General features: G+C 44.6%; 1 pseudogene; it reads left to right on the plus strand.

Moving 5' to 3' along the window:
* The first annotated feature begins 7,021 nt into the window (after positions 1–7,021).
* Positions 7,022–7,388, plus strand: Gm12778 (annotated as a pseudogene).
* The last annotated feature ends 7,337 nt before the right edge of the window (positions 7,389–14,725 follow it).

Genomic DNA, 14,725 nt, shown 5'->3' on the forward strand with positions numbered 1-14,725 from the left:
AACACAAACCAGCTCTCAGCCTGAGATGCCTAGGGTCACCTTCTAAAGACCTCGGTTTGAATTCCCAACAAAAGCTCTTTATTTAAAGGTTAAAAAAGCTATGACCCGGCCGGGAAGTGGTGGCACACGAGGAGGATTTCTGAGTTCGAGGCCAGCATGGTCTACAGAGTGAGTTCCAGGACAGCCAGGGCTACACAGAGAAGAAACCCTGTCTCGAAAAAACAAAAGAAAGAAAGAAAAAAAAGCAGGAAACACATATTAAACGACATACAACATAGCCACATTTATCAATATACTCCATGAGCTGGACCGATGGCCCAGAGGTTAAGCGCACATACTGCTACTGCAGAGGACCTGAGTTCAGCTGTCAGCATTCATATTAGGCAGCTCAACACTACCTGTAACTCCACCTACTAGGGATCTAACACACTCTTCTGGCCTCAGCAGGAAAACAGACACACATACTGCTTACATCCTCACAAATACATTCTCATACACATAACAAAAAATAACAATAAACCTTACAACTATATTCCAATATTAAAATTTTCAGCAATGCAAAAACTGCTATTATTTTTGCACCCACCAAATTGATGAAATATACTGTGGCTTTTGTCAACCACTCATGACTGCTAACGCTCTTGCTTCTGTTGACCATTGTTTGTCAATCATTCATGGCTGGTAACACTCTGAGGATAAGCCATGGAGCTAGAATGCCTCAGATGGAAATCAGGTCACAGAAACACTAATTTTCCTCTACTTTTCTGTCTTGGAACTGACTGTAAAGAAGTTCTCTGATTCACGCTGACTCCGGTACAGTCAGCATCAGTTATGAGACTGTTTCCTGTGTGTCTGCCACATGTACACACACTACATGTGGAGGCTAGTGTGCCCTTCCCCCCAGCCTTGAGCTGGCTGAATCAGACCGGTTTCTGCCACAGTAGGCTAGCCCACCCAGGGTGGAGTCTTCTGACCTAGGTGAAGTCTTTTGTCTGCCACATCTGCAGCTTCCTGCAAGAAGCTACCTGCAGAACAGCTGAGCTTGCTTTCCTGAGGTGATCCTGACAAAGTGGGGGATGGGTCTCCCCCCTTTAAATTTAAGACTATATTGAGCCTTGTTCAGAGAACTTTGCCTTGGCTTGTTATTTCTCTAGTCATCCTTCCCATCCATCCCCAGCTTTCCTTTCAGGAACCCAGTAACCCATGGCCACTGGCAGCTGCAGGCTAGAGGAGAATTCTGGGTATCATACTCTATCACTTTCCACCTAGGGTTTTGTTTGTTTGTTTGTTTTCATCGAGACAGGGTTTCTCTGTATAGTCCTGGCTGTCCTGGAACTCACTTTGTAGACCAGGCTGGCCTCAAACTCAGAAATCCGCCTGTCTCTGCCTCCCAAGTGCTGGGATTAAAGGCATGCACCACCACCGCCCAACAGTTTTGTTTTGTTTTGTTTTGTTTTAAGATTTATTTATTTACTTTATGTATGTGTATATACTGTAGCTGTACAGATAATTGTGAGCCTTCAACTGGTTTTGGGGAATTGAATTTAGGACCTCTGCTCACTCTTGTCAGCCCTGCTCGCTCCATCCCTGCTTGCTCCAGCCCAGAAATTTATTTATTATTATAAATAAGTACACTGTAGCTGTCTTCAGACACACCAGGAGATGGCATCAGATCTCATTACAGGTGGTTGTGAGCCGCCATGTGGTTGCTGGGATTTGAACTCAGGACCTTCAGAAGAGCGGTCAGTGTTCTTACCCACTGAGCCATCTCACCAGCTCTCCACCTGGCTTTTATTTTTATGTGTGCGTGTGCATCATGTGCATGCAGGAGCCTGGAGAGGTCAGAAGAGGGCTTCAGACCTCCTGGAACCAGAACTCAAGATGGTTGTAAGCTACCTTGACGATGCTAAAAAAAAAAAGCATGGTCCTCTGCAAGGGCAGTCAGTGCTCTTAACCACTGAACCCACCATATTTGGTATCTTTGTGCATCTGTCTGTGGTTCTGATTCTCAGTTCATGCTTACCAAAGAAAACAGTAACTCTAAAGACAAAAAACAGAGAAAAATCCTGTTTGAACTGTCTTTCTATGCAGCTGATTGGCTCACCAACCACACCCAGGCTGGCCTAGAGGATTTCTTAGGCTGCTACCCAGATGCTGCAAGTGTAGGAAGGACAAGAGGGCCTTTCCAGGGTGGAGATCACTCCTGTATATAGGCTGAGCTTTCTGTCAGAATGGCCCCACCTCTGAAAAGCCTCATCCAGAAGCTAACCTAACAGACACCCTTTCCAGGGGACTGGATGTTTTTTTTTTTTTTTTGTAGCAGTGAGATTTGCTATGCCTCTTTGGCTCCTGGAGGAATACAAGGGCGCAGCCACCCACCCAGGAACACACACATACACACAGACACAGACACAGACACAGACACAGACACAGACACAGACACACACACACACACACACACACACACACACACACACTAGCTTATTTTTAAATGCCTTGGCTAGCTCAAAGGTTAGACAATTCTAATCCTCCACCCTGCTATCATATATTTCCCTCTAGTCCTTCTGACTCAACACCCTCTAAATCTATGATCTTTGCTGTCCTGTTCTTTCTGGGAGCCCCCCCTCCCCGTCTTTGCTGCCCAAAATGCTTCTGGGCAGCCCTTCAAGGGGCCACATTCCTTCTTACCTACCTTTTGGATGATTTTCTTTCTGTAGCTTTAAATCTGATCCATCTCCTTCCAAAACCTGGATCTGTTAATTGGTAATTCTGTCTTCTTTCTCTCCCTCCCTCCCTCCCTCCCTCCCTCCCTTTCTCTCTCCTAGTCCATGGAAATCTAAGGATCTGGCCCATTTTCCTTTGCTTAGCCAATAGCTACTGGTATCATTATTGATCGATCAAAACCCAATTGGGGACAAGGACCTTCAGTGTTTGGACATGAAGATTCCCAATCAAATCAAAGCATTAGAACCAATACCCAATACCTTACCTTTCTGTCCAAATAAAAAAGACTCTTCTTGGGCTGGAGAGATGACTCAGCGATTAAGAGCACTGACTGTTCTTCCGGAGGTCCTGAGTTCAAATCCCAGTAACCACATGGTGGCTCACAACCATCCATAATGAGATCTGATGCTCTCTTCTGGTGTGTCTGAAGACAGCTACAGTGTACTTACATATAATAAATAATCTCTGGGCCAGAGCGAGCAGGGTGGGAGTGAGGAGAAGGAAAAAAAAAAGGCTCTTCTCTCAGGCATAAATTGAGCATAACCATAACAATTATGTAAATTCCAGAGTATGATATACAATTAACATCCAGTCCATCATATTTGTCAATTAGATAACATACTTTACCATCATATCCTAACTAAAGAGTTTAAAATTCTATACATGAATTATGTTTTGATTTTAGCCTGTATTGTCATCTGAAAATCATGGTTTTAACTCTATATGACATTCAATGCTAAACAACTTAAGTTTGCTTATGAGACTATAATTAGTCTTCAACCCCATCAGAAATCCAATAACGAATTAAATATTACCTGAATATTTAGGAAGCATAGAAACATAGCTTCCAAAACTTAAACAAACTGTAGAGACAGCTGACTACCTGGATAGTCCCCTATTCCTCAAAATGTTGAAGCATCTGTCTTCAGCCTTCTGGGCCATAACCATGTGACAGACCTTAAGTGAAACAGGAATATGAAAGAGTAGCTTACCCAGTCTTGTAGAGCTTAGCACTTGACTGTCGCACATCTGTCTGACCTCTTGGGGCAGTATTTTCTCTGTAGATGAAATAGGCAATTTCTGCCCTGTGGCTATCTTGCCATGATGAGCAACCTTGCCTGGAGGTAAAGATGCTCAATATCTTTCCTGAACTGTGAAGGGAGGTACTGTCAGGAGCAACATGCCTCCAGTCAAAATTTCTAGTATTAGTGAAGTGATTAAATGTCAGATTCTGTGGACTTCTGATGTTTTTGAAGACCATCTATATATACAAGGTATATTTGAACTTAAACCTTGACTACTCTTAGTTATTTCTAATTGAATAATATTGAAAACACCTTATTATAATTGAATCAAAATCTAATAAAACCATGTATTTACTATCTGGCCCTTACCTTGCATTACTTTGTCATCCTAAACAGTTTATAATAGTGGCTATAAAAGGACTGCATCAAAGCCTTGTGTTCTTAATTGAGCTGCATAGGCATAGTGCCTATCTAAGAGTAACAATATTAATTTCAAATTTTGTATCAATATAAAAATTTATACCAACAAAACCCTTAATTCTATGTCAATATATTATATCAACATCTAAATTCTGTACCAATGTAAGTAATTATAATTTCAATTTTGTATCAGTTACAAAGATTTCCATCAATGTAAGATTATGGCTACACAATGCTTTGTTCAAGAATAAATTTTATAATCCATCCTATCTATTTCCTCCCTGTCCAAAATTATGACCATTTCCAAATTATCCCTTAAAATCACAACCTATCTATAATTTGTAAAATAACCATAACCAGACACCCAAACGCAAGGAATCAGGCTTTCCATGGCTTCCTCCTGCTAAATATGAGCAACGAGAAATTCTTTAAAGGGGTGGGGAGCGGTAGGAAAATTAGAAAAATTGGTTAAAGTTCAGAAAGCTAGCTTTAGCATCTGTTATCCAGTCTCTGTGTGCTTAGAAGGCTCAGGGCTTGATGGAAGTTCTGAATGGATCCATCTGAAAGGTTGGATGAAGCAAGAGCATCTAGAATCAGTAGCCATTCCTCAGCTTTTCTACAGGCAAGTGTGTGGACAGCATCAGGAAACAGAGGACTGGAACAGCAGGTCAGTTCAGCATCTCTGAAGATGAGTCTTGCTAAAGTTGTACATTCTGTAATATATATATCCTACAACCAAAATTTTACTACCATTAAGATAGTCGTATTGTAGCCGGGCCTGGTGGCGCACACCTTTAATCCCAGCACTTGGGAGGCAGAGGCAGGCGAATTTCTGAGTTCGAGGCCAGCCTGGTCTACAGAGTGCGTTCCAGGACAGCCAGGGCTACACAGAAAAACCCTGTCTCAAAAAAACAAAAAAACAAACAAACAAACAAACAAACAAAAAAAGATATTCGTATTGTATTGTACAAGGTGCACAGATCAGTTAAGGATGAATTTTGTACCCTCTTTGAGTAAGTGGAAGACAACTTATCCTTTTATGAGTTAATTTAATCAATAACCAATTGTAATAAATCTTTATTAATACCATATGAAGAAAGGCATGAAGATTTTTTTTTTTTTTTGGTTTTTTTCGAGACAGGGTTTCTGTGTAGTCCTGGCTATCCTGGAACTCACTCTGTAGATCAGGCTGGCCTCGAACTCAGAAATTCGCCTGCCTCTGCCTTCCAAGTGCATGCCCGGCTGGCATGAAGAATCTTATGGGTTCTATATCCAACAATATTTATTGTCTAATTTTAGCTGAAGTTTTGGCTAGAGACATTGTTATGTCTAAGCCAGCTACTGGGCTGCTCCCATGTCGAGGAATCAGCAAATCAAGTTAACTGTTCTGTTTGATTTGCTCGAAATTTTGTTGCCAAGATCTTCAGGAGGTCTACCCCTGTTATATTTGATCCATATCACATGGGAAGGGATTCAAAGCCTTTTCTCCTTTCCTGTCAACATAATTACAGAGCCTTTCTCTCAAAATAGCATGTCCTTAGTCCAGTAACCAGAAATCATTAAAGGTTTAGCTTCCTTTGTCCCAGAGGAATTTTAATATAACCACCAAACTCGTAACCACATGCATTCTGATAATTAAAATAATTCAAAGCAATTAAAGCAATCTAAACAAATATCATGTGTTGAGACAGTGCTCCTCCACCATCTCCTGCCAGACCAACATGAGATCAAGGACTAAGCTATTTATACATCTATGTAACTTAGGGAAAGGTGTGCTTTTGCAGGTATCTCTCAGGGTGGGACAACTAGGCACTGATGATACCTAATATCAGCCTCTGCTGATGGCAGCAGGCAATTAAAGCCAGAGCTGATGGCTCCTGGTGTAACCTGGGCACTGATGGTATTCAATATTAGCAGCTAGGTGCTGATGGCACCTACTGACTTTAAATAATTTTTTAATTCAGTCTCCCTAACCTCTCTCTTCTATCCTTAAAAACAATTAAATTTATTTATCCCTACCCTTTGATTATTTGCTTGTATGAGCAGGCTGCATCTACCACCTGACTCTCTGGCTCTCATTGTCTTCTTCTTCCTAGCAGCCAGCCTGACTCTTTGCACAACATAGCTCCCAGCTTCTCAGCTTAAGCTCTTTGTATCAGTTTAGAACACGTGGGACTAAATCCCCTCATGGCTAGGGCAAAATCTGTATGTTCCCTTCTACCCTTAAAAACAAATCAAATTTATAAATCTCTATCTTTTATCTGGTGGCTGGAGGCAGGCAGCTTTTATTGTCCGATTCTCATGGTCTTCCTCCTAGCACCCGTCAGGGAACCAGCCAGCCTCTTTGCACAGCAGGGCCTCCCAGCATCTTTGAGCTGAGGCTTTCTCTGGTGGTGGCTGTGTTCCTTTGTCCTAGTTCCAAGGCTTGTGCAGGAACCCCATGACTCTGCTCCACTCCCTGAGAAACCAGTTATCCCCCTCCTAGACTTATACCATTTGCATGCATGTATAGAATTTCTTTTTTTTCAAGACAGGATTTCTCTATGTAATCCCGGCCGTCCTGGAACTCACTCTGTAGACCACGCTAGCCTCGAACTCAGAAATCCCCCTACCTCTGCCTCCTGAGTGCTGGGATTCTAAACTGTTTTTAAAAGAGGGTTCTCGCCAGGCGTGGTGGCATACGCCTTTAATCCCAGCACTTGGGAGGCAGAGGCAAGCAGCTGGTCTACAGAGTGAGTTCCAGGACAGCCAGGGCTACACAGAGAAACCCTGTCTCAAAAAACGAAACAAGCTCTTTCTGCCATCTTGGCGCCTGTGGAGGCCTGCTGGGAATAGGACTTCTAACAGCAAGTATGTCCTGAAGGCTGTGGTGCAAGGCCATTTTTGCTGGCTACAAGCGAGGTCTCCGGAACCAAAGAGAGCACATGGCTCTTCTTAAAATTGAAGGCGTTTATGCCCGAGATGAAACGGAGTTCTACTTAGGCAAGAGATGTGCTTATGTGTATAAAGCAAAAAACAATACAATGACTCCTGGAGGTAAACTAAACAAAACCAGAATGATCTGGGGAAAAGTAACTCGGGCCCACGGAAACAGCAGTATGGTTCGTGCCAAATTCCGAAGCAACCTTCCTGCAAAGGCCATTGGACACAGAATCCGTGTGATGCTGTACCCATCCCGGATTTAAACTAATGGAGAGTAAATAAATAAAAGTAGATTTGTGGAAAAAAAAAAAAAACGAAACAAGAAACAAAAAAAAATAAATAAAGTGGGTTCTAACCTACCACATTGGGGCCATCTGTAGTGGTGAGCTTTGCTACACCACTTTGGTTCCAGGCAGGCTGCACATGCAGGCAGCTGTTGGGAGCTATTACGACAACACTATTGTCCTGATCTCTGAATTGGGCCTCTCCCCCCGCCAGAAGAAAAGGGGGTCAAAAGCGGGCCACCTACATACCACTCCGAGAACAACCACAGATTGTTCCAGCCCTAAGTCAGTGCCAGATGTCCTGACCTCAAGATGTACTCTGATACCACCAAGTTCCTGCTTCCCCGTGTCGTCACCAAAAGAAAAATTTCCGCTGCCCCATCCCTCCTGCTGAGAAGTACTTCCTCTTTTTCTGATGCACCATCCCTCCTGATGAGGTGCATTTCTGCTGCCCCATTCCTCCTGCTGAGAAGTACTTCCCCTTTTGCTTGTGCATTTAAACCTTGAGCCTTGCTAATACAGTGAGACCTTGATGCTACTCAGACTGCTTCAGTGTGTCCTTCATTGCACAAGGTTCTCGTCTCTCTCTACCCACCATTTGGTTCTTAGGAGAAGGTCCCCTCGAGACCCTGGAATAACTGGACCTGCTGGACTGGTCAAGTGGCACCAGATATGGGGCACGAGGTACGATCACCCTCCGGACATCGGATTCAAGAGGTACAGCACAGACAGTGAGACAGTTCCCCGCCACTTTGCTTGAGTGTCGTGGACGTCGAGAGGTAAGCCTAGGCATTCAGTCGTTGTCCCATTCCCCATGGGGAATGTTCTGTCCAAAGAGACAGTTTTTATTCAAGAGATGAAGGGGTCTCTTAAGGAGAGAGGGATAAGAGTTAAGAAAAAGGATTTAATAAAATTTTTTGTTGTTGTTGTTGTTTTGTGGACGAGAGATGTCCATGGTTGGTATTGAATGATCCTGAAATACACCCTTTAACTTGGAATAAAGTAGGCAAAGATATCAATGCTTTGATAAAACAAGGAGATGTCCCTGAGTCCTTTTTTAGTTATTGGGGAATCATCAGAGACCTCCTTGAGCAGGCAGAAAAGGGTGGAGAGGGTGCTCACCTCCTAGCCCTTACTGAAGATTTTTTAGAAAACTCCTGATTGCCGATCGCCGTCTCGAAAAAGCGAAACTAAGCCGCAGGTGAATTGTCAGTCTCAGCCGTCATCAATTATCGATGCCCCGGTCCATAAGGACTCCCTGCCTTCCCCTCTTTCTCCCCAAATTACATTAGATTCTAGAAAAAGGGCTACTGCTCGACCCCCTGTTAGACCAAAAAGGATTTACCCCATTTTGTATAAGGAGTTGTCAGATGAACCCCTTGATCCTGCCTCGGAGGCAGAATTGGATGAGGAAACCTTTAAATAGGAACAAGACCACTATGGTACGGGGCTCAGTCCCTATCTTACCATCAAGCCCTTCAATTTCCACCCCCCTCCTTATTTTCCCCCCTTTCCCCCAATCCTCAGTCTAATCCTCAGCCTAATCCTCGGCCTGTATCGCTGGCCCCTTCGTCTGTTCAGCGATTACTTCAAACTAAAAGAGAACTTCAGACTCAGATCACCAATCTTTTTTCATATTTTTTTATTATGTATTTTCCTCAATTATATTTCCAATGCTATCCCAAAAGTCCCCCCCACTCTCCCCCCCACTCCCCTACCCACCCATTCCCATTTTTTGGCCCTGCCGTTCCCCTGTACTGGGGCATATAAAGTTTGCCTGTCCAATGGGCCTCTCTTTCCAGTGATGGCCGACTAGGCCATCTTTTGATACATATGCAGCTAGAGTCAAGAGCTCCGGGGTATGTTCTAGGGCTTCAAAAGGAGCTACAAGACCTCAGTCTAGGGACTCAGAGTCGACAAAGAGCCCTCATGGGGAACCTTCAAGGTTCCATCCCAAAATCCCTCAAACTGGCCGCAAGGGTCCCTCTCAGAAACAAGGGAATGAAAAATTGACCTTCCCTGTCCTCACCCCATCTCGAGCCTGTCAGGCTGCTCCAGGTCATGAGGACCCCCCCCCACTGGTTCCTCCGATAAAGATCAGGGGGAACCAGAGAGTGATGAGAAGGAGGATCAAGCAAACTCTGATTCCGATGAGGGTGGCATGTCCCCCGATGAAGGGTTGGACACCAACAGCCAACCAGTCTACAAAAAGCTAAAACTGAGACATGTAAAAGATCTTCATTCAGTGTGGGGAGCCGCCCTCACATTCGCCGTTGCAAGATGGCACTGACATCCTGTGTTCTAAGTGGTAAACAAATAATCTGCACATGTGACAAGGGTAGTTCTCCACTCCATGTGCTCTGCCTTCCCCGTGACGACAACTCGGCCGATGGGCTGCAGCCAATCAGGGAGCGACACGTCCTAGGCGGAGGATAATTCTCCTTAAAAGGGATGGGGTTTCGTCATTCTCTTGCTCTTGCTCTTGCTCCTGAAGATGTAAGCAATAAAGCTTTTGCCGCAGAAGATTCCGGTTTGTTGCGTTCTTCCTGGCCGGTCGTGAGAACGCGGGTAAGAATTCAGCAGTCAAAAATTATGGGGTTAATGCCCCATTCACAGTATCTATATTAGAAGGTTTAGCAGGAGAAGGCTACTTGATACCCAATGAATGGAATAAAGTTGTTCAGTCTGTACTCACTAGAGGCCAATATTTAACTTGGAAGTCAGAGTTTGTGGACAGAGGAGAAAATTTGGCTGCAAATAATAGAAAGAATCCTACTTGTAAGACAGACTCTTGGACTGCTGATAAAATCTGCGGTAAAGGCAATTTCACTGCAGACATAAAACAATTAGGGCTCTCCCCTGGTGTCCTCACCTAGATGGCACAGGCGGCCCTGGGAGCTTGGCGCACTGTCCCTGCTGCAGGGGCGCTAATTACGCCCCTAACCAAGATTATACAAGAGCCTCAAGAGTCCTATGCGCAGTTCATTGCCAGATTGTAGGAAGCAACAGAGAGAATTTTGGGACCTGAGGAAAGTGAGGGTCTGTTAGTCCGACAACTTGCTCTTGAAAACGCCAATTCGGCATGTAAGGCTGCCCGGAGAGGTAAAACCAAGAGTTTAGATATAAATGGTATGATCAAGCTTTGTAATGAGGTAGATGTGTTTTCTCAACAAGTTTCTAAGTCTATTAACTTGGCCATTGGGGCTGCTCTAACTCCAGCTCCAAGATTGGTGCAGAGCCCCATTCGCCTGAGTTAGAAGTAGACACCTGTATCTTGGCGGTGACCTTTGAGGTCCTTCTTGGCCTGGGTGCTGCTAGTACTGGGACCGGAATCGCAGCCCTTGTGTTGTCTCAACAGAATGCGCGAAATTACCATCTGCTCAATGAGGCTATTAGCCAAGATATAGAGAATATAAAAAGGGGCCTAGATGATCTTACTGATTCCTTGGTTTCCCTTTCAGAAGTTGCCCTTCAAAATAGAAGGGGATTAGATTTGCTCTTTCTACAACAAGGAGGCTTATGCGCTGCACTTAAGGAAGAATGCTGCATATATGTTGATAAAACTGGATTAGTTAAAGATAGCATTGCCAAGGTTACTGCCAGTTTAGAAAAAAGAAAAAGAGAGAGAGAACAACAAGAGTCATGGTATCAAAATTGGTTTTCAACCTCCCCCTTGCTTTCGACCTTGTTGCCCTCCCTTTTGGGGCCCCTATTGGGACTCTTATTATTGATTTCCTTCGGTCCTTGGGCATTTCAGAAATTGACCTGATCTGTTAAATCTCAAATTGATTCATCTCTTTCAAGCACATCTGTTTCAGTTCATTACCATCAGCTGGACATTGGTGATAACAAGCAGGTTACTGGAGAAGAGTCAGAAGTGGATACCGCTTCATCACCCTCGTCTCGGGGAAAGAGACTCAATTTCCATAAAAATGCTTAAGTAAGATCATTCCCCTCCCCCTAAATTTGGCCATCAGTCTCATGCCACGAATCATATATAGATTGCCGTAGTCCGTGCTTCCGATATGGTAATATACATTCTCGCCACACTGGAAACTAAACAGTCATCCCAGGCTAGACACATCGTAAAATTGGAACTTGAAGCCGTTGCCCGTGAGAGTTGTAAGGCTAAAGCACTGCACAGAGATTAGTCTGGAAGCTGTTAGACAGTCTCTGAGAGGCATGTCTGATTGCATGAAGGTTGAGTGCCCTAGGGTCCTTCCCCCAGGAAAAACGGCACGGGAGCAGGTCAGGGTTACTCTGGGTAAAAATCTGTGGGCCTGAGAGTCAATCCTGTACATGGCCCCTAACATTGCACACTGGGGATCAGACCTCTACCTCTACCCACGGAGCTTGCTTCGTTCCTAAATCCCTTGGCTAGCCCAGGTTATACCCAACAGACTGGAACCGTTAATTCAAGCCTCATAGATGACTTGTCCTTGTGTCCTTCGTGGTTTTAGAGAATCACCGGTGAGCAAACAGACATTTAGGCGGGTGTTAAAAACGTGGCTACAAATTTATTATACAATATGCCTTTATAAAAATATTAAAACGGGGGAGGCAGCCACCTGCCCAAGAACTCTCTGGATCAGTGAATGAAAGACACACACACACACACACACACACACACACACACACACAATTCGCTTATATTTGAAATGCCTTAGCTAGCTCAAAGACTGGACAGTTCTAATCCTCTGCCCAGCTATCATAGATTTCCTTCTGGTACTCCTGACTCAACACCCTCTAAATCTATGATCTATCTTTGCTGCCTGCCCTGTTCCTTCTGGGCATCCCCCTAGCCTTTGCTGACAAAGACACTTCTGGGCAGCCCTTTCAGGGGCTGCATTCCTTCTCACTTACATTTAGAATAATTTTCCTTCTGCAGCTCTAAATCTGATCAGTCTCCCTCTGAAACCTGCCCCCTCAATCTCTATCATCCTCGTCCATGCAATCGAAGGGTCCCACCCCATCTTCCTTTGCCCAGCCATTGGCCACTGGCATCTTTATTGATCAATCAAAACCCAATTGAGCCGGGCAGTGGTGTCACATACCTTTAATCCCAGCACTTGGGAGGCAGAGACAGGCGGATTTCTGAGTTTGAGGCCAGCCTGCTCTACAAAGTGAGTCCCAGGACAGCCAGGGCTATACAGAGAAACCCTGTCTCTAAAAACCAAAACAAAAAAACAAAAACCCAAAACAAACAAACAAAAAACCAATTGAGGACAAGGACCTTCAGCGTTTGGACACACAAATCCCCAATTAAATCAAAGCATTAGAACCAATCCCCAACACGTTTGCCGTGCATATTGAGTTTTTTTGTTTGGTTGGTTTTGGTTTTACGAGACAGGGTTTCTCTGTGTAGCCCTGGCTGTCCTGGGACTCACTCTGTAGACCAGGCTGGCCTTGGAACTCAGAAATCCTCCTGCCTCTGCCTCCCAAGTGCTGGGATCAAAGGTGTGCACCACCACGCCCGGCTCTGAGTTTTTAACACAGCACTGAGTGTGTGTCTTCCTTTTTTGACATTGCTAGGTCTGCAACCTGTGGCCTCACAGTGTTGCACATAAATGGGTTTATAGCAGGCTTGCTTTCTTGTATCTTGCTCTCTTCATGTCATAAATGTGTTCTTGTAGGAATGCGGAAAAGGCCTGTCCAACTGTATGGTTTACCTAAGTAAGACCAAACACAAGCATCTATGAGCAAGCTCAGGGGTGCTTGGTCAGGGCTGGATAGATGGTCAATCTGCAGGCACACTTTCTGTGTTCTTCCCCCAGCCGTGAGTGGGCTGGATCAGACCCTGACTGCCACAGTCGGCCAGCCCACCTACGGTGGACGTCTTCTGACCTAGGTGACCAAGTCTACTGTCCTGCCACATCAGCAGCTTCCTGTAAGAAGCCACTACCTGCTGAGCAGCTGAGCTTGTCTACCTGAGGAGATCCTGGCAAAGTGGGGGTGGGTGGGTTTCTCTCCTTTAAATTTCAGACCTTAGAATTAAACACAGAGCCTTGATCAGGGAACTTTGTCTTGGCTTGTTATTCTTCTTGCTGACCTTCTCATCCATTCCCAGCTTTCCTTTCAGGAACCCAGTAACTGGTGGCCACTGGCAGGCACAACTTTCTGATTAAGCATGAGGCCCTGACTTTACATCCTAACACCCACATAACAAGCTGGATGTGGTCTATGAAGGCCCATAGCTCTGATAGGGGCACAAACTGGGAGATCACTGGGGCTCACTGGTTGCCAGACTAGCAAGACTACATGAGGTCCAGGTTCAGGGAGAGACTGTGTGCATCAAATAAGATGGAAACTCAGACAGGAGGTCATCAGTGGCCTCTTCTGACCTCTGTGTACATCTACACTTATAAACAGACACACAAACCTGCAGGCAGGCAGGCAGACAGGCAGTCAGACAGACAAACAGACACCAATGTTTAGTCAGCAACCTACATTCACCTCAAAGTAAGAAACAGAGGCAGAGAAACAATGGGTTAGTATGAGGCCAACCTGGGACTGTCTCAAAAAATTATAAAGGGGTCTAATGTTGAAGGTAAGTTGGCAGAGTCCTTGCTTAGCATGCATAAGGCCCTGAGTTTGATTCCCAAAACCCCATAAACCAAGCATGACAGTATGTTGCTGTAAGTGCTGTAAGTGGAAGTAAGATTATAAGTTCAAAATCAGGGCTGGAGAGATGGCTCAAGGGGTTAAGAGCACTGAATGCTCTTCCAAAGGTCTTGAGTTCAATTCCCAGTAACCACATGGTGGCTCACAACCGTTTGTACTGGGATCCGATGCCTCTTCTGGTGTGTCTGAAGACAGCTACAGTGTACTCATATACATGAAATAAATAAATCTTTTTTTTTTTTTTTTTTTTTAAAGATTTATTTATTTATTATATCTAAGTACACTGTAGCTGTCTTCAGACACTCCAGAAGAGGGCGCCAGATCTTGTTACGGATGGTTGTGAGCCACCATGTGGTTGCTGGGATTTGAACTCCAGACCTTCGGAAGAGCAGTCGGGTGCTCTTACCCACTGAGCCATCTCACCAGCCCAAATAAATCTTTAAAAATAAAAAAGTTCAAGATCATCAAGCTGTGCAGAGAAATGAAGGTCAGACCGGACAGTGCAAGGCCCTGTCTGATAAGGCATAAGCAATGTAACCCGTAATGATCTGAAAAGCTGTGGGGTTTTGTTTGTTTGTTTGTTTTTGGTAGTGTTAGGGATGAAGTTTGGGGCCTTGCCAAACTCTACACTGAGCAGCCTCCCGGTACAGCTAGACGCCTGTATCAACCCTTCTGACTGTCTTGAGTAGAGCGGAGATCTCCCTGGTCATCAGAATAACCTCCAAATGC

The sequence above is a fragment of the Mus musculus genome, chromosome 7 (assembly GCF_000001635.26).
Source record: "Mus musculus strain C57BL/6J chromosome 7, GRCm38.p6 C57BL/6J".
In the NCBI taxonomy this organism is placed as follows: domain Eukaryota; kingdom Metazoa; phylum Chordata; class Mammalia; order Rodentia; family Muridae; genus Mus; species Mus musculus.